Source organism: Protopterus annectens, chromosome 8.part0 (assembly GCF_019279795.1).
Source record: "Protopterus annectens isolate FY-2018-M chromosome 8.part0, PAN1.0, whole genome shotgun sequence".
NCBI lineage: Eukaryota > Metazoa > Chordata > Ceratodontiformes > Protopteridae > Protopterus > Protopterus annectens.
In genome coordinates, this window is record NC_056741.1 from 177,151,427 (window position 1) to 177,176,545 (window position 25,119).

The following is a 25,119-nucleotide window of genomic DNA, read 5'->3' on the forward strand; positions in this document are numbered from 1 at the left end:
TGCCAAGGGCCCAGTGCTGACTGAGGGGCCTGATATGGCCTTAAGGTTAAAAAAAAAAACCTCTGCCACCTTTGAGAGAAACACTTGAATTATCATAGGAGAATAGTTAAAAAAAAAGCTCTGCTGAGTACTCAAATTAGTATATGAGATTGTTACAGCAGCTGAAAAGAATGTTAGCACATCCATATACATCAGCACGGGGATGGTATGTTTTCGCAGGCACAGAGCATAAATGCCTGCATGGGATATTTGTTTGCAGACGATCAGGTGGGGAACTGGTTGAGAGCAAGACCACAGAACTTTAACTTTTGCAGTGTTTGGAGTTCTCTGAAAATGGGATTAATTTTGATAAGAGTGGAGTGTAACAAGGTTTTGCTTAGTCACAGACACATTTCAGTGCAGAAGGTATAGTCCTTGTTGAATGTAGAGTTTTACAGAATGTGTGTGTGTGTGTGTGTGTGTGTGTGTGTGTGTGTGTGTGTGTGTGTGTGTGTGTGTGTATGTGTGTTTGTGTATGTATTTGTCAACAAAGATAGGTTTTACAGTGTGTGTGTGTGTGTGTGTGTGTGTGTGTGTGTGTGTGTGTGTGTGTGTGTGTGACATTACACATTTCAAAGGACATAGTCACATGTATCCTTCTAGGATGTACTTAAGAAAATGCAATAATATTACTTTTATGATTACCATATGATGCAGGATTTCAAGAGACTATAATTATACAATAATTGAATATCAAACCACATTTATCATTACAAATATATATAGTATTTTAAAAGAGCAATTCAAAATTGCAGCCAATGTTATTCTTCATATACATACAATACATACAGATGGATTATTCTTTCATTCTCAGTACCTCCTCACCTCTCATTTGGCTTCCTCATTTAAATTTTTATTATTATAGCCCTCATCTGTATAGTGACAACACACTGTGCACCAGTGTACTGATGACATCTTATAGAATACAGGATAACACATCTACAGCACTATATTTTGTTTTCATTTACTTAAGGGTGGTGATTTATCTGGAATATTTTCAAAGATTGCGTTATTTTTTTATTAATCTGCAATGCTATGTGATATATTCTTTGTGTATTAAACTCTACAGTGCAATGTTTTTTTTAATATAGCACTATACTAGTTCATGGCTTTATGGATGCAACAAGTGATAACTGTAGGGCATTCCCTTGCTAAGAAATAGTTTTAAAACTAAATTAACTAATGTAAACTATCTTGAGTGGGTTATTGTGCGTGATTATTCTTAGTTAGATATTACTGCAAATAAATTACTTTTCCTGTAGAAGATACTAAAAATAATTAAAAGCTTTTGACTGAAAGAACTACAAGTAAATAAATATTTTTCTGAACATATGTATACATTTAGGCATAATATTAAAATTGTTTACATGGCACCTGAAGGAAGCCTATAATTAAACTATTAACAATGCAGCCACTGTCGTTGTTTAAGCTTTAACATGCTTATGTGATCACACTGACGAGAAGAAGATAAAAACAGACATTATTTTCAGCTAAGGAGTGCGGTTTTGTACTTCAGAACTGGTACACTTCATGCATACAAAAAAGGAAGCAGAAGTAAAAGAAACAAAAAGTAAATAAGTGAGAAAATGAAGGGACAGTTTTAAAAGCAGAAGTCAGAAATAGAACGAGCTGTGGAAATTGAGATGCCTGGGCTGAAAAGTATAAAAAATGGTATGCTGTGAATTTACTGTGTTTTCTTGGGAAATCAGAAAGTGAGTTTCTGGTCTGTCCTACAGTGCAATTTCAGTAACATGGCATCACAGTTAAACATAGCCAGTGTCCATTATATTGAAGTAGAGAAGCAAAACTCTTGCAGCAACAGAGAAAGATCCTTGGAAAAAATAATTCTATAGCTGTTTAAGTGTTTATTGGTCGATGGTGCTGTTGTTGGCCTAATGCTTCTAACATTTTATACCTTGATTCAACCAGAGATCATTTGTTATTTGTTTTCTGTCACTAAGTTAGGGAATGGCTGGGATTCATAGTCCAGGGTAAGGGAAGAAAGCTGAGGACGTGCCAGCAGGAATCCTAGTCTACAGAGCCTCAAACATGTCCACTTCCAGATGGTGCTACAGTGGAGAACCCAGATGTTGAGAATGGTAAGAGTCTGTGCTGGCACCGTGGTCAGCACCAACTGGGACACTGTGTCTTCTACATGCTGAAGAGAGGTTTTGACTAGCTGAATTCTCCTGTCCACTACCTGCACCAATATGTCCTCAAACAGCTCTGAAACCCCGTTTCTGTGAGGCTTGACAAGCTGCCACATGCTGAACTACCTGTCGCCTCTACTCTGACCCTGTGAACACATCCCTAAATGGGCAGAAGGTGACCTATCCCTAGCTTGACATGCACGGGTCTGGTCTACTCCTGAGGGATTTGAACCTGTAAAAAAAAATAATAAATGGGAGATAAGCAAAATATAAAAGGAGAAAGGAATGCATAAGCAAAATAAAAAAAAGAGAAAAAAGAAAAACGTTGGAAGAGACAAAACAGAAAAAGCACAATGAATTTGGAGAACTACTTGCAATTTAATACAATATTGAAGTATTACAGTAAAACTTTTATTGAAAAAATCTTGTATATTTGAAATGCTTATGCATACAGTGGGGGTAGTTATTTGGGAAATTCTTATACATACAGTGGGAGTAGTAATTTGGGAAGTGCTTATGTATACAATGGGGTAGTGATTTGGGATGTGTTTATGCATATAGTGGGGGGGTACTGATTTGGGAAGTGCTTATGTGTACAGTGGGGTAGTGATTTGGGATGTGCTTATGCATACAGTGGGGTAGTGATTTGGGATGTGCTTATGCATACAGTGGAGGTAATGATTTGGGATGTGCTTGTGCATACAGTGGGGGGTAGTGATTTGGGATGTGCTTGTGTATACAGTGGGGTCGTGAATTGGGATATGCTTATGCATACAGTGGGGGGGTAGTGATTTGGGATGTGTTATGCATATATGGAGTTAGTTATTTGGGATGTGCGTATGCATACAGAGGGGTAGTGATTTAGGATGTGCTTATGCATACAGTGGCGGTTGCATACAGTGGGGCTAGTGATTTCAGATATGTTTATGCATACAGTGGGGGTAGTGATTTGAGATGTGCTTATGTATACACGGGGGTAGTGATTTGGGCTGTGCTTATGTATACAGTGGGGGGGTAGTGATTTGGGATGCATTATGCGTGCATGGAGTTAGTGATTTGGGAAGTGCTTATGTATACAGTGGGGTAGTGATTTGGGATTTGCTTATGCATACAGTGGGGTAGTGATTTGGGATGTGCTTATGCATACAGTGGGGTAGTGATTTGGGATGTGCTTATGCATACAGTGGGGTAGTGATTTAGGATTTGCTTATGCATACAGTGGGGTAGTGATTTGGGATGTGCTTATGCATACAGTGGGGTAGTGATTTGGGATGTGCTTATGCATACAGTGGGGTAGTGATTTGGGATGTGCTTATGCATACAGTGGGGTAGTGATTTGGGATTTGCTTATGCATACAGTGGGTAGTGATTTGGGATGTGCTTATGCATACAGTGGGGTAGTGATTTGGGATGTGCTTATGCATACAGTGGGGTAGTGATTTGGGATGTGCTTATGCATACAGTGGGGGTAGTGATTTGGGATGTGCTTATGCATACAGTGGGGTAGTGATTTGGGATGTGCTTATGCATACAGTGGGGTAGTGATTTGGGATGTGCTTATGCATACAGTGGGGTAGTGATTTGGGATGTGCTTATGCATACAGTGGGGTTAGTGATTTGGGATGTGCTTATGCATACAGTGGGGTAGTGATTTGGGATGTGCTTATGCATACAGTGGGGTAGTGATTTGGGATGTGCTTATGCATACAGTGGGGTAGTGATTTGGGATGTGCTTATGCATACAGTGGGGTAGTGATTTAGGATGTGCTTATGCATACAGTGGGGTAGTGATTTGGGTTGTGCTTATGCATACAGTGGGGGTTGCGTACAGTGAGTCTAGTGATTTGAGATGTGCTTATGCATACATGGAGTTAGTGATTTGGGATTTGCTTAGGCATACAGTGCAGTAATGATTTGGGATGTGCCTATGCATATAGTGGGGGTAGTCTTTGGGGATGTGCTTATGCATACAGTGGGGTAGTGATTTGGGATGTGATTTTGCATACAGTGGAGGTTGCATACAGTGGGGATAGTGATTTGAGATGGGCTTATGCATACAGTGGGGGTAGTGATTTGGGATGTGCTTATGTGTACAGTGGGGGGTAGTGATTTTGGATGTGTTATGCATACAGTGGGGGGTAGTGATTTGGGATGTGTTATGCGTACATGGAGTTAGTGATTTGGGATGTGCTTATGTATACAGTGGAGTAGTGATTTGGGATGTGCTTATGCATACAGTGGGGTAGTGATTTGGGATGTGCTTATGCATACAGTGGGGTAGTGATTTGGGATGTGCTTATGCATACAGTGGGGTAGTGATTTGGGATGTGCTTATGCATACAGTGGGGGTAGTGATTTGGGATGTGCTTATGCATACAGTGGGGTAGTGATTTGGGATGTGCTTATGCATACAGTGGGGTAGTGATTTGGGATGTGCTTATGCATACAGTGGGGTAGTGATTTGGGATGTGCTTATGCATACAGTGGGGTAGTGATTTGGGATGTGCTTATGCATACAGTGGGGTTAGTGATTTGGGATGTGCTTATGCATACAGTGGGGTAGTGATTTGGGATGTGCTTATGCATACAGTGGGGTAGTGATTTGGGATGTGCTTATGCATACAGTGGGGTAGTGATTTGGGATGTGCTTATGCATACAGTGGGGTTAGTGATTTGGGATGTGCTTATGCATACAGTGGGGTAGTGATTTGGGATGTGCTTATGCATACAGTGGGGTAGTGATTTGGGATGTGCTTATGCATACAGTGGGTAGTGATTTGGGATGTGCTTATGCATACAGTGGGGTAGTGATTTGGGATGTGCTTATGCATACAGTGGGGGTAGTGATTTGGGATGTGCTTATGCATACAGTGGGGTAGTGATTTGGGATGTGCTTATGCATACAGTGGGGTAGTGATTTGGGGTCTGCTTTTGTACTTTGGAAGAATAATAAGAGTTGTGCTTATGCATGCTTGTGATGAACTGAAATAGCAGGGGCTTTAGACTTTCTGAAGGTGTGTGTGTTTCTCTCAGATGATTTACTTTCAATACGGAAAATGCAATACCAAAAAAAAAAAAACTAAGTTATTATTGCAATTAATTGGGTTACAACTCAGTTTATAAAACATTTCTCTTGATCTGCCAGGTCTTCAGTTGCATTTCCTTCTTCTTTAAAGTTATAGCAATAGATTTCTTAGGTGTAATACATAAATCACTTCTAAAAACATTTTTTTCACTTTCCTAGTACCATTAACGTAGTATAATGATTTCTTATGCATAGTATTACTGGCTGTTGTATCAATGTCTTCCTCAGCTATGATGAAGAGAGAAGGTGAATCTTGTTTACCTGTATTTGAATTTTTCCTACATATAAAAATAAATATGCCTGTAATCCTATCTAAACAGTAATTCCTTGTTTGTTTTCAAGTCCTTATGCATACCTGTATAAATTAGTACAATACTGCACTAATATTCCCTTTCATTCAAGATGATAGTATTTAATATGAAAAGTGTCTTGAATGTTGTTTTCAAAATGCATGTAATACTTTCCTGTCATACAGCTAAAGTGCAAATGCTGAGATGTATCAATTCAAGTAAGTGTGCATTTCCTTTTTGGCAGAACTGTGTCTGGTTTAAAAAGTGACACTGACGTAAAACCACATGGTACAGTAACCCCACCCTCCTTCCACAACATGTAGTCTAAGTAGGGTGTGGTGCGTGAGATTTCAGACACGTTATGCGCAGCTAGAAATACTTAGAATAAACAACTATGTTAAGGAACTATTTCAGTTGTATTTTTGTGGCCTACACTAGACTGGCTTCATGTAATGTTACCTTCTACATATTCCCTACAATGCTAAAAAAGCATAAATCTGTAACTGCAATTATTATTTCGTAACTTTACTTATTGACATTTGTTTATTGGGAAAGGCCAAGTGGGTAGGAGCCCATTTTCTTCGGATGCTCAGGTAGAAAAGCTTCAAAGTATTACAAACCATTTTAAGAATAATAACTATAGAGTTATTAAAAATAATAGAAAAAACACAGCTTAAATAAGTATACCAAATTAAACATAATATGAAAACATTGGTTAAGAGCAGATTCAAGTTTTATGACAATGATTTAAAAGAGAAATTTTAGCCATTTAGAGAAATTAAAGGTTAGCTAGTATAATACAAACAGGAATTGCAATACGAAGTGAGAGAAAAACAGGCTAATGGTATATTTAAAGAGAGAGAGAGTCAAGGAACAGAACGTGATAGACGTAAGGAAGTGAGTGAAGAAGGGTGAATAAGGACATATACGGTATAAATAGGTATTTTTCCACATTTAGGGATATAGTTTATCTGGGTACTAAGGAAGAACAGAGCCAGCTTTTGGCTATGAAGTTTTTCAGAATGGTTTTGAAGGATGGAAGGGAGGGTATTGAACTGATGAATATAGATAAGGAGTCACAGGTCTTAGCAACATGGTACAAGTACAGACAATGCTCAGCAGATTTGAAAGGATTCCGGAGAGACAGGAGTTTTTGGTCACTGCATCACAACGTCTGACTAAGAACATAGTTGTGTAGAATGTTATTTAGTGCCAGACCATTTTAGCAGCTTTGTTATAGCATTGCTCGAGTTTTGATTTTTGTGATGCCTGAAGGTTAGTAAGGATGAGAGCACCATAAAGAAGTGTGGCGAAGAAATAAGTGGTGGCAAGTCTAGCTTTAGTTGTGCCAGTGATAAAGTTTTTTTGGCTCTATAAAGCATCTCTAATTTTTGATTTTTTTCTGTTGCACGTTTGAATATACTGATCAAATTTAAGATTACCACCCACTATCAACCCTAATAATTTACTATGAGAAGTGAATTCAATGGTTGCATTATCAGGAGAAAGGACTGTACATTCTTATTTTTCATGGGGGAGGGATTTGGGGAAAAAAGTAGTATTTTTTTATTTTACGTTTGAGCATGAGTTTTGAGTAACAAAGCCATATTTCAGTTGCTGTTAAAGTTTCATAAGTATTTTTTTGGTAGTGTGCCATGTTGTCATATGTGCAAATGAGTGAGTCATCTGTGTACTATATTAGGGAGGCCTGTTGTATGGATGTGCAGAGGGTGTTGGTGAGAATGTTAAAAATGAGGGGACTAAAGATAAACCCTTGTGGTATACCAGTGGTGACTGGGAGGTATGGTGAGAGGGTGGAGTGCCATTTTACTGATTGATACCTATTGGATAGGTATCTTTTGAACCATAGTGGTATGGGCTGAGAGAATCCTAATAAGGATATTTGAAGTAGAAGTTTGCTGTGACAAACTGCGTCATAGGCTTTGCACAAGTCTAAAAGTAAGGAGGAGACTTGTTTGCTATTATCTATACCTTTACTGACAGTATCTATATATATTAGAAGTGTATTGTTAGTTCTATGGGAAGGACAGAAGCCGTGTTGTGTCACCATTGCAGATACCTGTAAAGTAGTACATGATTTACAGTTACATATACAGATTAGATTTAAATATTCTTACCTGACATTTCTATTTATTATTATAATTTGTTAACAGACTACTAATATTCCTCTTTGTTTAAAAGATCAAAAGATGCATGCATGATAACACACATGCTCAAGATTTCCTAAGCATTTCATTATAGCAGTACAACTATTTTGAATTTCAGGTACAGATATCTGTCTTTGCAAATACAGGATGTATGCAAATTTGCTAACCGTTCTTTAGAAATATGTATTTATGCAAATTTGTTAACATACACACACACACACACACACACACACACACACACACACACACACACACACACACACATAACACACACACACACACACACACACATATATATATATATATATATATATATATAGATATATATATATATATATATATATATATATATATATATATATATATATATATATATATTATATATATATTGCAAAACAAACCACAGATGGAAGGAGAGTCCTGGACCAGGAAGTTGCACAAAATAATGAAATCCAAATATAAAAACAACAATTTATTACAGAAAGAACATGAGCTCTTTCGCGGACACACAACTCCACTTCCTCAGACATTATAAAAATCCATTCAAAGCTAAAAACATATATAGCAGAGCCTATTATCCAATTAGCATCAATTATCCAAACAATTAATGTAAATTGAATTTAAAACATAAAAATATAATACAGAGCTGTCAACCAATGGATGATCTACATGTACTATCATATATTCATAAATTAACTAAGGTGCAATTGATTTATATAATATAAATTTGTATAAAAATAGAATAAAATACAGTATGTAAACCGCTCAGTGGTGTAGACAGTTCCTACAAACTTAAATATACAGCAAACAAATTATGGGAATAATAAAATGTTTAAATATCATGTTATCTAAGGCTCCTAGCCTTAAGCAGAGGTTTTAATGACACACTGTCATTCAAACCTCTCCCCCTATGTGCCCCTAACCTAAGAATCCACCTAACTTCTAAGTATTCTGTTTCATTAGAAATATCACCCCATCGTAAATTTACTGGTTTAAGTTTGTAGGAACTGTCTATACCACTGAGTGGTAAAAAGCAAATGCAGTTGCAGTAATAATATTTATTAGTCTTTGTAATATGCTTCTGGATTTTGTCCTTGTGATTGGATGATTGTGTCATGTTGTTTTATTTATTTTATATAAATTACGTGTCTTAATAAATTGATTCTTAGCACTGAGGAAGGAGATAACCCGAAAGCTTTGCTGTATAAGTTGTTTTATTGACTATTAAATATTTGGAGTGTTTCTGCATTTGTTTTTTTGACTTGCACCCAATGCCCAGCCTTTTTCATCAAAAAAAGTGAACAGAAAATTAGACACTGTATTTACGAGCATCAGCATGATATTAAAAAAGCTAAGGCTATCAGTGCTCTGTACAACCATATTTCTAGTAACCCTGATCACCAGTTTTTATTTGTCATAATGGAGAAAGTGGCAACTAGCCCATTAGGTGGCCCATGGTCCATAACTCCCGAGAATAAGGAATTATTGTGGCAAATTGTTCTTAATGCCACTGTACCACCTGGAATAAATGACATCTATTCTATAATGAGTCTACTCAAGCTGAAGGCATATAACATGTTTTTAGTAATATGCCTCACATATTAGCATTATTCAGTGCTTCAAATATTAGTGAAGCATTTTTAGCAATGAGGACATTTTTGGACGAAGAAATTTCTGTAAATATATATTTTATTATATTGTATATCATCTTTGATTAATTTAATTTTACACTATACTATTTATATTTATTTTGCATTTAATATGTGACTCTTGGACTTAGTGATATTTGTTTTATATGGTGATATTGAGATGTAATGTGTCTTTAAGATTTTTGGCTCCAAGTTTAAAGCAAGGTCACATAACTAGTAATATAAGTATATTTAATGGGTCATATGACCGTGTTATTTTTTTCTGAAGAAGTCACAAATAATTTTATACAAATAGAGATAAAAATGCTTACCTTGTTTTTTGCAGTGTACAGGTGTATTCCTGACTGAGTTTTTACGAAACCTTTTAATCCGCATCTATTAAAGCTTTTCAGGTTTTATGTTTGTGCTGCTGAACTCTGCATCTCTACTCAAAGCAGGGTCATTGTAAAATGGGGTCCTAGGCAGGTAATGGATAAGGGCTACACACAGACACAGCAGCCCCTGCCCCCTCCAGCAGCAGCACCCTCACAGACAGCTATTCCAGTGTCCCATTACTTGGCTGTTTCTCCCCAGTTACCATAAACACTGTTCAAACCTGTCAGTATTCATAGTATTTTCTTCTTTACTTTTACAAAATCACAACATCAATAGGCTGCATAACAGGAGAAGAAAATCATGGCAAAAAATAGGAAGTGCAGCACCCAGAAGGATAAAAGCACTCTCATCAAACTAAACAAACAACTCAGGATAAATAAAGTGTAACATAGCCAAACCTGAGGTAAGTTTGACCTCCCAGGCTAAGGACACCCACAAAGCATTCTTTAGCTATGTCCTCAACCTGAAAGGCAATTTCACAATTGTGTGCAGAGCTCATTATAATTGGAGCCACCTATACTGAGCCAGAAGATATAGCAAACCTCCTAGCTGATAAAATCAGCTCCCACTTTACCCCTCTCTCCCCCCCCTCAACCTTTCTTCAAGAAATACATATCAGTTCCTCAATGCTCTCTCTCTCTAAGACAAAGATTCATTCATCCCTGGTAACCATCATATTGACACCACACCCCTTAGAGCTGACCCAATAGTCAGGGACTTATGGACTCACTCAAATAGTAATCTGGCCTTTGCCCATCACATGTCTACAGTGGTGAGGAAATAATTTTATGTTGCACAACCTATAAACAAAGATATGGCATCTAAGTCCAAGGAAGTCATTGTATTTAGCATTCATCAGACGTATCACTGAGTACAATGGCCCATTTGGTGTGCACCTAACCAGGCATATCCAACAACTAGAACATCCACAGAGGTTCTTCACTAAAAGAACACAGAACATAAGTAAAATGTCCTATGCAGACCGCCTCAAGACCCTAGTCCTGTATTCTGTCTCCTACGGGCTTCTGAGGGGAGATCTATTCCTGGCATACAGGGCATTGTCACACTCCACTCTGATGGAACTCCTGCATATCCACAAAACAAACAGCACCAGAATTACCCATTCAAAAGACTTGAACCTTGCTTGTGATATAAATAGGACCTGCTGGAGAGAGAGGTATGTATCCCAGAGAATACCCCATCTATGGAACAGGCTACCCATCCATGTGAAGCAGAGTTCTTCCCTAGCCCAATTCAAGTGCAGCTTGGAAAATTGGGTGGGAAACTGGAAATTTATCCATGGTTTGGCACCTATGCCTCTAATGGACACAGATAATCTGTAAATGGTTCAGCTCCCAGGCCCATGCTTACACTTATCAAGGGTATCAGAACTTGTCAGAGATTTCGGATGCATGGCTAGGCTTAAAAAGGCTCTTGTGGTCATTATAATAGAAACAGTTCTAAACTAAATATGGAACTAAATACAAAAATCTAAACAAGGAGCAGAAAGAAGCAGGTCAAAAGATGTTAAAGATTTTAATACAGCTCAAAACACTAGTACCTCGGCTTTTCACCATCAGCAGATATTATATATTAGCAACAGCCCTTCTTTTACACAAATCAAACCCCTAATTCACAAATTATACATTTAAAGCGAAACACAGTATCTTCATATTTACACATTCTTTTCCTTTGAATAGATAGAAACAAATGTTTTATAAAATTTAAAGTACAACTTATTTTTTAAAAAATCCATTTTATAACATCTTATAACATTTTTTCAAACTCTTATTAAAATTTAACTTGAATTATATGCTAACATTTCAAATCTAGCTGCTAAGAAAACTTCCCTGATTCACTAAATTCACTTACAGATTAAGGCCACCAGGGAATAATATTATATAGTTCAAGATTAACTTACTTTCCAATTTCAGCAGTTTTCTCACTACATCCCCCCTCCCCCATACAAAATGGGCTGTGCAAGAACACTAAAGAAAAAAGATGACACATTTCCTTCAGGTTTGTTGACAAAATGTTCAGCAACTGGGCTACTCATGTTCCTGTTCCGAATATCTTTCAAATGTTCCAAAATCCTAACTTTTATGGCTCTTTTAGTTTTCCAATGTACCACTAAATATCAAAACACCCACAACCCACTGTATAAACTACACCACATGAATTACAATTGTCTACTTTTACATAGACATTTTTTACCATTAATTGTACTCACCAGAAATATTTATTATATACACACAAACCTTACAGTGACCACAAGCAAAAACATCATAAGTTTCCTGTGAACCACTAAAAAGTCCATATTTAAAAGTTCTTTCAAATTAGCATATCACCAAGAAAATCTAACAACTCTAGGGAATAACTTCCCTACATTTTCATCCTCATATACATCATGCCATAAATCCAGGATGATCTTTCTCATAGTCTCTGAATAATCAGAGAACTTAGAGACAAAGAAAATATTTTTTTCTCCAGAATTACAGACTTTAGCATTATTATTCCTAGTCAACACTTTTTTTCTTACTCTTGTACTTCCCACCAAGTGCTTCAACCAAGGCATGTTGTAACACCACCTCATTATTTTCTCTTTCATAAAGCCTCACGTTAGTCTCCAAGAGAAATTGCATTTTGCAGTTTTCCTGAGATGTATTACAGAAAATATGCGTAAATTCACTCAAGGGGCAATTCAGAAGTTGGGGGGGGTGCATACTATATGCATATAAGAAGTTATTTACTACAGTAATTTTCCTAAATGGCTTGAACTGAATGTTCTTTTTCAGATCCACATAAAACTCTACATCTAAGAATTCAATCCTAGATTCACCTTTTACCAAAGAACAGCTCAAATTATGTTAATTTGCATTTAAATCCAAAAAGAACAAATCAAACTATTTTGGTTCCCCTTTGCATAGAAAAATGAGGCCATCAATGTATCGCTTGAACAACACAACATTTTTTTTATAAAATTCAGAACAATATATGTATTTTCTTTCAAAAAAACCCATATACAATATAGCATACGTGGGTGCATAAGATGCTCCCATTGCTGTACCTTTAATTTGAAAAAAATATCATTCTCAAATCTAAAGTAATTGTGTCAAACATAATCCAAGCAGCCTCCCCACAAATGCAGTTGTAGGGCCATCACCCAAAATGTCCCATATAGCCTCCAGACCCCATTTCAACTGTATATTCATATACAAGGAATTTATATTGACTACAACCCAGCAATAATCATCTTGCCAAACCATCTTAACAATGTCTTTTCACAATTCTTCAGCATTTTCCACATGCGCAGGAATCTTTTTCAAATATTTTTTAAATAAGGAATCTAAAAAAATTCCTACATTTTGTAAATATGACCCTACTTCTAAGACGATAGGTCTTCCTGCAGGGTTAACCAAGTCCTTATACAATTTCGGTAATGCATAAAAGGTGGGATCATATTGTTTTTCAATAAATATTTTTTTAACATTTTTCTTAGTTAGAAAACCCAACCTTTCACCCCTTTCTAAAATCTCAAGAAGCTGTTCATTAAATTTATTCACTGGGTTATAGGTTAACTTAGTATAATCCTCTTTCACCATCAGAAGTTTATACACCATTTCATTGTATTTTAACCATGACATTATCACCCAGTTACCCCCCTTGTCTACTTGCTCGAAAACAAAATCTGTCACTTTTCCTCTTAACATAGTCAACATTTCCCATTCTTCCTTAGACAAATTATATTGTTTTACATTTTTAACAAATTTTGAATGCTCGCGTTCAACTTTCTTAAATAACATTTGCTCAAATAAAATGACAGCAGGAGATAGCTTGGGTGGCATGAATTTACTCTTGAGTAGGCAAATTCAAGACCAAGAGTTTCCCATAACCAGTTCCAAACCCTTCTTCACATGTTTCAACCACATCTGAATTTGTTTCAAACAATCATAAATGGAGACATTCAAAAGTGAGTTATCGTCAACAATATTATTAGCCTCAATTGCTACCTTTTTATTATCATAAAAAACAATCAAATGCAGTTTCCTACAAAAATGTTTCACTTCCAATAATACTTCAGCACGAGTTGGTATTTTAACAGGAACAAATTTTGTCCCTTTAGATAGTAAATTAATTGCCACATCATTTAATACTAATTCAGAAAAATTAATAACTTTCAAAGAATTATTATTGGAACAGGTTTCATTATGGACACTTAGAGAGAATATAGTCCAACAAGGAATTGTTTGTTTTTTTTGTATCTTGTGGTCATTAGCCTAGTAAACACCTATGAACCTATGAATCTATGAATCTACAGTGATTAGAGACATTTGGATTTAATTTAAAACTTTTATTTCAGATTTTGTGCAAATATTGATGGCCATTTGCTAAACAAAACATTACAGTCACACAATAAAACAGACTTAGCATGAGCAGCAAACTTCTCTGCCCTTGAAACTCACATTCATTAAAACAGAATTGAAACCCACATTCAAATAAAATGCATCTTGGCCAGTGGCATATTAAGTTTACATTTGGCCTGTTTTCAAACCATAAGCTCCTTGCATGCATTTTTAGGCCATGAATACATTCATCTATTCTTTGATTCGCTTTCCTGGTTGTATTCAATTATATTCCTTATATGATACTGCATCACTGGTTAAAGAGTGTTTTAAATTTGCAGTTTTGATCATTTTCCAGTAAGCAGTGAAACAAAATATATGTAATAATAACGACCAAATTGCCCAGTTCAGAAAATGTCAACTACAAAAGCCACTCAATCCTCTGTCATTATAATCCACAAATATGTCAGTATGAACAGTCTCTACAGAAGTAAAAGTCATCTGAATAATTCCACATTAAATAGATCTGTAATTAATGAAAGAGGTTGCTGCCCACAAACAACTTTATATTTCAGTGTTCCATCTACAAATTCAGTACCTGCTGCCCTTGAAAAAGTATTTACCTATGTTATCTTAAACAATAATAAGCTGGTAATATTTATTTATTTTATTTATTTATTTTACTTTTGTTTATCCTGATAGTCCGAGTGGGCAAGATCCCATTTTCAGCGGAGGCCTGGGGAGGAAAGCGCAAAAAAAAAAATTTACAGAGAAAATTACTATAAAAAAAATAATCTTAACAAATTTTAAAAGATGTTTGCAATATTGCAATAGGGAATGGATGGTAAAACAACAACAGTTTCATAGTTACTAGGAATCTCATCCAAAGGAGGACACACTCTGGCAGCAGCCTACCCAACCACCCTTAAAATGTAACACAATATCAGCAATCTATCTAGATGGTATGGGAATAAGGCCCACAGCCTTCTGCATCAGAAGCAAGTATGCTATCTGTTGTGCCACTGACACACATTTCAAATTCTCTAACATAAATAGTGATGCCTCTTTGCTAAACAAAACAGTTGCACATTGAACACAGACAACATGAGCAACAGTAAACTTCTCATTGAAGCTCAAAATTCCTTGAAAATGCACTGAAACTCAATTTCTTGAAAATGCACTAAATGTCATATATATATATATATATATATATATATATATATATTTTTTTTTTTTTTTCTTGTGAGTTGCCTGGTAGTTTCTTTAGAAGATTCAGTTGCTTGTCCATCCGTATTTTCAGGTTTATTCTGTGGAATATTCAACTGGACGTATAAGAGAATTTAAGTACCTTTATCTGCACTTTTTTTTTAAAAATACAGTATTTAATTTGATTTAAACTGTGTATGAAGGAGTGTTGAAGGAATATTTAACTGAAGTTATTCTGCTCTTCAGTAACTTGAACTGAAGCTAGTGTTGGCTGAATTTTGTTATTTGCTAGTAATTACAGGTGTGGGGGTAGCCACATTCTTTGATTTCCTGTCCTTGCATATTTAAACTGGTGCATGTGAAATAATTTCTGCTTTAAAACCTCAGCTTGGCCAGCTAAGAACTTGGTTATATTCAACTGGATGTATAAGAGAATTTAAGTACCTTTATCTGCACTTTTTTTTTAAAAAAATACAGTATTTAATTTGATTTAAACTGTGTATGAAGGAGTGTTGAAGGAATATTTAACTGAAGTTATTCTGCTCTTCAGTAACTTGAACTGAAGCTAGTGTTGGCTGAATCTTAGTGGCATTGAAACTGCCCGCCCCTCAGCCTGCCTCTGGGCCCATCTCATTTGCTCACTCAACTGAGTGCAGTGAGATCATATTCTGATTTCAGGCACTCCTACTGTGTACAAAGAGAGCATCTGGGAAATAGAAAAAAAATTAAGCTTATTTCCTGCCTTTCTTGTTAAGTGGTACAGACTGTTTGTAGGCTTCTGAGCCCCCAAGCCCTTCTGTATTTGAGGAAAGCCTTCTAGCTTGTTTTTTTTTCTTATAACTAGCCAGTTTTCTAGTTTCAGCACTCAAATCTGTTTCTTTGATCTCAGCACTTGTTCAGAAAAAAAAAAAAAATTTCATCTGCTTTTACTGTACTTGTGTTTCTACCTACTTCTTTTTACTTTTGCATCATCTTAAAATACTCAGTTGTATTTATTACTGCTTGGTGTAACTCATTCTAAGCCTTTTGGTTTAAACGCTTGGGCTTCGGACCAGTTAGTTGTTTTGCACTGAGAGGGTTTGTGGTCTGCACTGTTGTGGCAGAACAGGTAGCTTACATCCTTCTAGGTTGAGAACTGCTGATTGAGGGCTCAGTGTCTGTTATTCTAAAAGTGTATTAATTCTGGTTTAAGCACTTGGGCTTTCAAGCCAGTTATTTTACATTAAGAAGGTTCGTGGTCTGCACTCTTGTGGGAGGAGAGGCTGAACTCTGCCCTTCTGAGCTGGGAATTTCTGGTTAAAGGCTTATAGTGCATGCATATCTGAACTGTTTCTTACTGAAGTTGGTGCGCCTTGTTTGCTGTGGCATAGACTGGATTCGGGCCTGCTGGATCTAGCTTTGTTTGTGTAACTTGAGCACTAATCCAGACATTCTCTAAAGTATTCAATGGTATTTATTACTGCTTGGTTGTAACTTGATTAAAGTGTAGCTATCATTCAAGTCTTTTGGATTAAGCACTTGGGCTTCAGACCAGTTGTTTTACATTAGGAAGGTTTGTGGCAAGCACTGTGGTGGCAGGACAGGTAGCTTTTATCCTTCTAAGTTGGGAACTGCTGATTGAGAGCCCAGTGTCCAAGTGTATTAGTTCTGGTTTAGGCACTTGGGCTTCAGGCCAGTTATTTTACATTAAGAAGGTTCGTGGTCTGCACTCTTGTGGGAGAAGAGGCTGGACTCTGCCCTTCTGAGCTGGGAATTTCTGGTTAAAAGTTTATAGTGCCTGAATATTTGAACTGTATCTTACTGAAATTGGTACACCTTGTTTGCTCTAGCATAGACTAGATCCAGGCCTGCTGAATCTAGCTTTGTTTATATGCTTGTTGTTTGTTTGCTTGTTATTTCCCTGGAAGCTAATTCCACCTAATACACAACTTCTCAGCGCTTCTGTGAATCACTAGTGATATCTGCATTGCTTACTGTACTTATTTCCTTGTTTCACTTGAAAGAAAGTTACTGTTTGTCGTTTTTGCATTTAGTTACTTGTAACACATTGCACTCAAGTTACCTGGCACTTGCTCACTAAAGCAATTATATAAGTCAGCACTAAAAATTAAAAGCACTACACCCTCACTCCCCACTGGCCCTTGCTTTCAATTAAGGATTTCCCAATATTATTCTAGCATGTCCAAAGGTCAGTTGTCAATCTCCTCTCCGGTCCAGCTGGTGAATCTGGGAATCTTGAGGCAATGTTATAACTGCCTCATGTACACAGACAACCCTCTCCTCCTCCCACATAACACAAATACTTGAGAGATGCAGCTATTTAGCCAAACTGGAGGCTGAGCTCTCTCAACTCAGGACTGGCAAGACCAGACAGGAGGAGAAGGCAACTACACACACCACAAAACCAGCCTCACATAATGCTACCACTCCACTGAATCAAACACATAAACACACAAAGACATACTCGGAGGCTCTGAGTAAAATTTACCTAAACAGCAGAGGCCTCCAAAGCAGACACCCAAACAACTGCTACCTCAAGACACCCCACAAGCAACACATAAACCACAAAAGCAGTGTGCGAAGCAGTCACAGCCCTTAAGGCCAAATACAACACCAAACATACTTGTCATAGGTGACTCCATAGTCAGACACACTGACGTCCCACTCACCAGGCTGAACAAGGAGAGGGTCACAGTAAGCTGCCTATCGGGCTAGAATCCGCCACATCACACAAGCACTGGGGCCACTCCACGGCAAGTAGAAATATGACACAGTCATTGTCCATGCTGGTGTGAGCGACCTGAGACGTACCTCCCTGGACTACATGAAAAGAGACATAGAGGAGCTCTCTGATTATGTAGCCCAGGCAGGTATGACCCTAACCCTGAGCAGTATCCTTCCTTCACCAAGAATGATGCCACAATATAGAGACAAGATGATCAGCTTTAACAATTGGCTTAATGTCTGGTGTCATTCAAAGGGTATCCAGTGTCTGTCTGCCTGGGATGACATGCTTGACAAGCCACGCTGTTTCAAGGGACGGCTTGCACCTGTCACCCCAGGGATTCGGATATTGGCTAAGGCTCTTGCCACCCCATAGTGCCTTTTTAGGCAAGGCTCAAATTCTAAACCTACCACCCTAGAAAACAAAAATGGGAAGAAACTGAGGGTAATGCTGCTCAATGCCAGAAGTCTAAATCTCAAAATGCACGCACTCGAGGCCCTTCTCAGTATGGAGAACATCGATGTCTGTGCTGTAACTGAAACCTGGTTCAAGGCTCCTGAGAGCACCCGGCACTATTAGGTTTTACCTCATATCATGCGTTCCAGCCCCAAAACCCGGACCACACCACAAAAGGAGGGTGTGTGCCCATATTCATAAAGGATACCCACACCTTCAGGTTGGTGGCAACGCATAAGCTTTGGAAACCATCCAGGTGCAACTAACCATAGGCAAAACTGCTCTACAAATTGTAGCATGATACAGGCCACCCTCTCAAACTCAGGAACCCCACACAGCCTTCCTGAAGACACTGGAGGGTATAAATGTATCTCCAAACACCATCATATTGGGTGACTTCAACTACCCGAATATAGACTGGGAACATTACTCAAGCCCTAACTTTCTAGCCCAACGGTTCCTGGAGTTCATAAATTCAAATGCCATGGAACAGCTAGTCACTGTTCCCACGAGAGGAGAAAATATACTAGATCTCATTGTCACAAACATGGGGACAAAATGCTCCACACCGAAGTATATCCCTCATTGGTGAGATCTGATCATAAACTAATCTCACTGGAAATCCACATCCCGCCCCACCCCAAACAAAAGACCATAGTGAAGAACTTCTCTAAAGCAAACTTCACACTACTCAAGACTGGTGTGGTATCCTTCAAGGCCCCTGAGCCAGTGGAAACCACAACCCAAGCTGTGGAAGCCCTTACAAATGCCTTCTATGAACACCTCCAGGACTGCATGGATCAGGCAATCCCAAATCAAACCAAGACTCTTTCCACAAAGGGCAAACGTCCAGTCTGGTGGACCCCAGCCATTAACAAACTTTACAATAAGAGGAGAAAGCTATTACATGATAGAACAAAATCCATAAAAGGGAAGTCACCCCTGATCATTATTAGTAAAAAAATACGAGCACTCATAAAATCAACTAAGGCCAATTTTGAGAGGAAAATTGCCATGGATTCAAAGGACAATCATAAGGCCTTTTTCAGCTATGTTAGGAACCTGGGTGGAAACTCCCAGATATGCTCAGAATTAGTCCAAAATGATACAAAAATCACTGAACCCACAGACATTGCCAACATACTGGCAGACAGGTTCAGTGCAAACTTCACCCTCTCCCCCTAAAGGAGAAATAACTATCCCAGCCGAGTGTAGCCTCCCGGACATCTCAAATGCGCAGGTGAAAGCTGCTCTCTCTAAAGCTAAAAACACAGCATCAATGGGACCGGATGGTGTCCCCGGCTGTGTGCTACACGAGCTAAATGAGAAATTAAACCCGCACATAAGGCAGCTGTTTAATCTCAGCCTTACCACAGGATACATGCCCAAGGAGTGGCGTACGGCAACTGTGGTCCCACTCCACAAAGGCGCCTCACGGACCCTGGTAATTACCGCCCCATAAGCTTAACAAGTCTAGTCTGCAAAGCTATGGAGAGGATCATAATGGAGCTCATAAACAAAGATATAGGGGACTTGCAGACATTGGACCCGACCCAGTTTGGCTTTGTCAAGGGAAGATCATGCCTTTTGAACTTGGTCGACGTCATCGAAACAGTCACCAAGGCCATTGATGAGGGAAAGGCAGTCCATACAGCCTACCTTGACCTTGCAAAGGCTTTCGACACAATACCCCACTCGGTATTGTAGAAAAACTTACCAGCTTAAATGTAAACCCATATGTCACAAGATGGGTTGCAAACTGGCTTAAGGACAGAACCCACAGGGTTAGAGTTGCTGGCACTGTGTCAGACTCCAAGCCGGTCACAAGTGGTGTCCCACAGGGCTCGGTCCTTGGCCCCTATTGTTTGGCATCTACTTCTCAGAAGTACAGGCCAACATGGGAGGACTTTATTGACAAAGTTTGCAGACGACTGCAAACTGGGCCATAGTGGAAAGTGCATTGGACACGGATATCCTTCAGAAGAGACTCACGGAAACAGATAGCTGGTGCCAGAGCCATGGCCTGAAGTTAAACGCCAAAAATGTATAGTCATACCCTTCGGGAAAAACAAGGTAACCCCAAGCTACCATATAGGTGGCAATCCACTAAGCACAGAACAGGTTATCAGGGACCTGGGGACCCAGGTTGACAGTGGCCTTTCTTTTGACACTCACATTGCTAAAGTGGTTAGAAAGACCTTCTACATTGCCCACCTGATCATGAAGGGATTCACATCCAGATCTAGTGAGGTCATTGTTCCCTGTACTCTTCACTTATCAGACCAATGATCGAGTACAGTGCCCCATTCGGGATGTATCTCACCCGACATCTGCAGCAATTGGAGAGACCCCAAAAGTTCCTCACCAAAAGGATAAAGGGACTCCAAAATCTGTCATATGCTGCCAGATTGAAGAAACTCCAGCTCTATTCAGTCGCATACCGTCTGCTCAGAAGTGACATGTGCCTGACATACAAGGCCATGTCCAACCCGGAATTAATGGACATGCTCCACCTCAAAAAATCCAAATCCACCAAAACCACTAGAGCAAGCGACTTAAACCTTAGCACGGATATAAATAGGACGTGCTGGAGGGATAGATTTATCACTCAGAGACTCCCAATGCTGTGGAATAAAATCCCGGTCCATGTGAGGCAGAGCACCTCGCTGACTCTGTTCAAGAGAAATCTAGACCTGTGGATGGGAGATCGTAGGTTTACCCCAGGAATCATCTCTGTGTCACTGCTGGACAGAGGCACAACAAACTAATGGGCACAGTATTTTTTCATATAGGGGGTGGTGTAAGCCACAAAAATGTGGGCTAGGCTTATAAATGCCTTAGGGCAGATAGCCTAGTATAAACCTATGAACCTATGAACCTATGAATGCCTTGTGTACTTAAAGTGTCTGTGCAGAAATAAAGCAGCTGGAACATCTTAAAGAAGCAACAGCAGGTGTTTGCATTGATGCATGCAGGGATGTAAATCTGTATTGCAAGCACAGATGCAGAGGATGTTCTTAAAAAGAACACCCTTAAAGACTTGTAATTTAATTAAAAAGTAAATGTTGTGGCAGCCTCTTGTCCCAGCCAGTGTGTCCCTTCCATTCAGCAGGCTGATATACATAGTATCTCATTCTAGTGGAGGAATGTCTTTAACTAGTATTGAAGGGAGCAATTCACTATGAGGGCCATAGTCCTATATGTTTTACCCTGTATCCACTAATATAAAAAAAAGCATTCTAATTCTTTTCAAAAGGGTGAGGTATAGAGTTCTGTCTCTTCTAGTGGTTCTAACTGGCCATCAGAATAAGCTGCCTTATTTTAACTCCTGACCTACCCTCAGACTACAATATTTTTTTTCTCCTGTAGTTCTACTACTGTGGGTTACACAGACAGTGCAAAGAGCAGTGGCAACAGGAGGATAGCCTTGCCTCATTCCCCAGCCTACAGGCAATGGCCCCAATCACCTTCATAGAAATCACATAGAATGTCTGCTACATGGACACCTAAATTTCGCAAAACTTTGGATAAACAGTCTTACCTTAATCTATCAAAAGCATTCTCTTCATATCGGTGGTGCACCAGAGGTCTCAGTTCTGGGACATTTCCTGTTCAGAATATACTTATCTGAAGTCATGGCTAATGTAGAAGGCCTTTGGCTGATCACGTTTGCTGATAATTGCAAGTTGGAGACAATCACTGAATCTCCCAGTGATGTACATATCCTTTAGAGGGATCTGAATCAGACAGATGATTGGTGCCAGAGCCATGACCTAAAACTAAATGAAAAAAATACATAATTATACCCTTTGGGAAGTCAAATACCTCTTCAAATTACAACGTTAATAGTACCCCGCTAAGAGCAGACGCAGAGTTGAGAGATCTAGGTACACAGATAGACAGTAGTCTGAACTTTGACCACAATGTGTTCAGAGTGGTGAGAAAGTCTTTCTACGTGGCACAGCTTGTAAGTAAAGCTATGGCATCAAGATCCAAGGAAGTTATAGTACCACTGTATTCAGCCCTCATGAGAACAGTAATCAAGTGCAATGTCTCCTTTGGCATGTATCTAACAAGGCCCTTGCAATAACTGGAGTGGGCTCAGTGGTTCCTTATAAAAACACACAGGATGTTAACAATGTGTCCTGTGCAGATTGACTAAAAGACAATACCCTTTACTCTCTCTCTCCTACTGACTATAAAGGGGTGATCTGTGACTAACCTTTACGACACTGTCAAATCCAGCCCTGAAGAAACTGTTACAAATTCACAAAAAAACTGCAAAAGGATAATCATTCCAAGAATATAAATCTGGTCTGTGACATGAACACAACATGCTAGAAAGACAGATATGTGTCTCAGAGATTACCACTTGTCTGGACAGGCTTCCTATTCATGTAAAGCAGAGCCCTTCCCTCACCCCCTTTAATTACAATTTGGATCCGTGGATAGAGACTCATAAATTGACTCCTTGGTTGATGCCCATATCCCTTATGGACAGGGCTGGTCTGTAAAATACTCAAAGGCATAAACACAAACCTAATTTTTCCTCTAGCCCTTAGCAATTGAAAATGGGGTAAAATCCAACAAATAGTGGGTAGGCTTGTAAGGGGTCTTGAGCCATTAGCCTAGTAATCTCCTATGATTCTATGAACTTATGAGTGAGTAACAAGGGTCTCATCTAGAGGAAAGATCAGTTACTATGACCCCTCCAATAATATCCTGTGCTCTTCTACCCTAAACACACCCACACTGATAAGCACATATTAACTTTCCAAATACTTTTTTTTGTAAATTGTTTATTGGTAGCAGAAATACGGTATATGGCTCAGGTATTCTCTAACCTGATGGCCAAATTTCTCACCACCCAAAAGGGGATAGGATTGCCTACTGTTGTCACAGCTTCCCAAAATAAACATTAATATACTTTTCCAGAAAATCCTGTTCTTCTGTTTAATCTCTCTGCTCTCTCTGAATATGCTCTTCTGTTAATTTAAGCCTGACTTGTTTCTCTTACAAGCTGCTTTCCATTTTCTCAACTCTCTTGTTGTTGATGTTTTTTTAATTATAAATGCATATTCCCTGTAATAATTCCCAGAGTATTACTGCTGAAGGATGCCGTAGCAAATTACATTCTCTGATTTCTTTACAGATATTGGTGGGCTCTGTAAGAGTTAGGTCAAAACTAATCAAAGAGTAATCTAGTAATTCAGCTGACATAAATTCCCAGTTCAACATTTTATCTAAAAGTGACCCAGCCAATAAAATCTAATGGTTCTAGAATACACTTTGAGCTTGGTGCATGATGTGTATAAACATAGGGAACTGATATTTGCGAATCAAACCACCTCAGTAAGAAAATTACTTTTTTAGGACTTTTCATTGTCATTGTGTCCCCAGAAGAATTTAGATAATTGAAATGACCTCCCTGACATATTTCCTTGTCTGACCACTCCAACATATGTACTTACAATGGTCTTGTTTTTTAGGCAATGAATCCTGAAAAAAACTGAGGCAACTGTCAGATAAAGATCTTTGCATCATCCATAAAATGTTGTTAACTTCCCATGATCCTCTTTCCTTGTACCCAACACTTACATATGAAAACTCTTTATTTTATTTATTTTACATTTGTTAATCAACAAATGTAACATAAAATAAAATAAAATAAATTTAAACATGAAATGAATTAAGCTACATCGAAGCAATATTTTTATATAGTGTTCTGTTATAGTTAATAAGGGATATCTCAATAAGAAATTTGTAGTTATAGATTTAGTTAATCAAAAGGTATGAATTTCATTTTTACAATGACATGAGCCAAATGATGAATAAATATCAGCAACACTGAATGGGCTAAGTTCTTAGAACTAAAAATGATAATAAAATACTAATTCATATATTTTTACTACAATCTAAGTACTTTGACATAGCTGTAATATATTCATATTATACATCTCAATCATATGAATCATTAATAATTAGAGAGCGTAATATAAGCCTTTGAGTTTTTTGTTTTTTAAATAAATTATATAACTGGTCTAAAGATAGTCCTCGATCTAATTACTGTACATCTTTTTACTAAATAAATATCTGGATTAAAAGCCTAACCATAATCAAGGAAGGATGAATTTCAAAACCAAGTTAGGGCAGATATGCATGCGTTTATCTCAAAAAGTGTGACCTTATGTGAGTAATATAATACTTTTGAAAGTTTATATGACTTCCTATTGCAACTATGAGACCCACAATTATGAGCCCTGAAACTATGAAAAATAAATAAATTGAAATTATATCAAAAATAGTACAGTTCTTTCATATGTGGTTTATGTAGGATCTAGATATAGTAAAAAATGTACTTTTCTGTTAAAGCCCCACTAATGTTTCAACATTAGATAAAATCACTGAATTGTGTTTTAATCTTTCACTGTTTGAGGATATTGCAATTCCCTCACATGTGTTTCATTATTGCAATCACAAGCATTTTTATTTTCATTTACTTAATGGTAAGAACAGGCAATAACAGATCATAAAATGACATCTGAAGGCAGTAATTAAACAATCTCTAATTTCTTATATTTAGGACTTTCTGAAATGCACTTTTTTTTTAAGGTTTTAACATGTATAATGTTA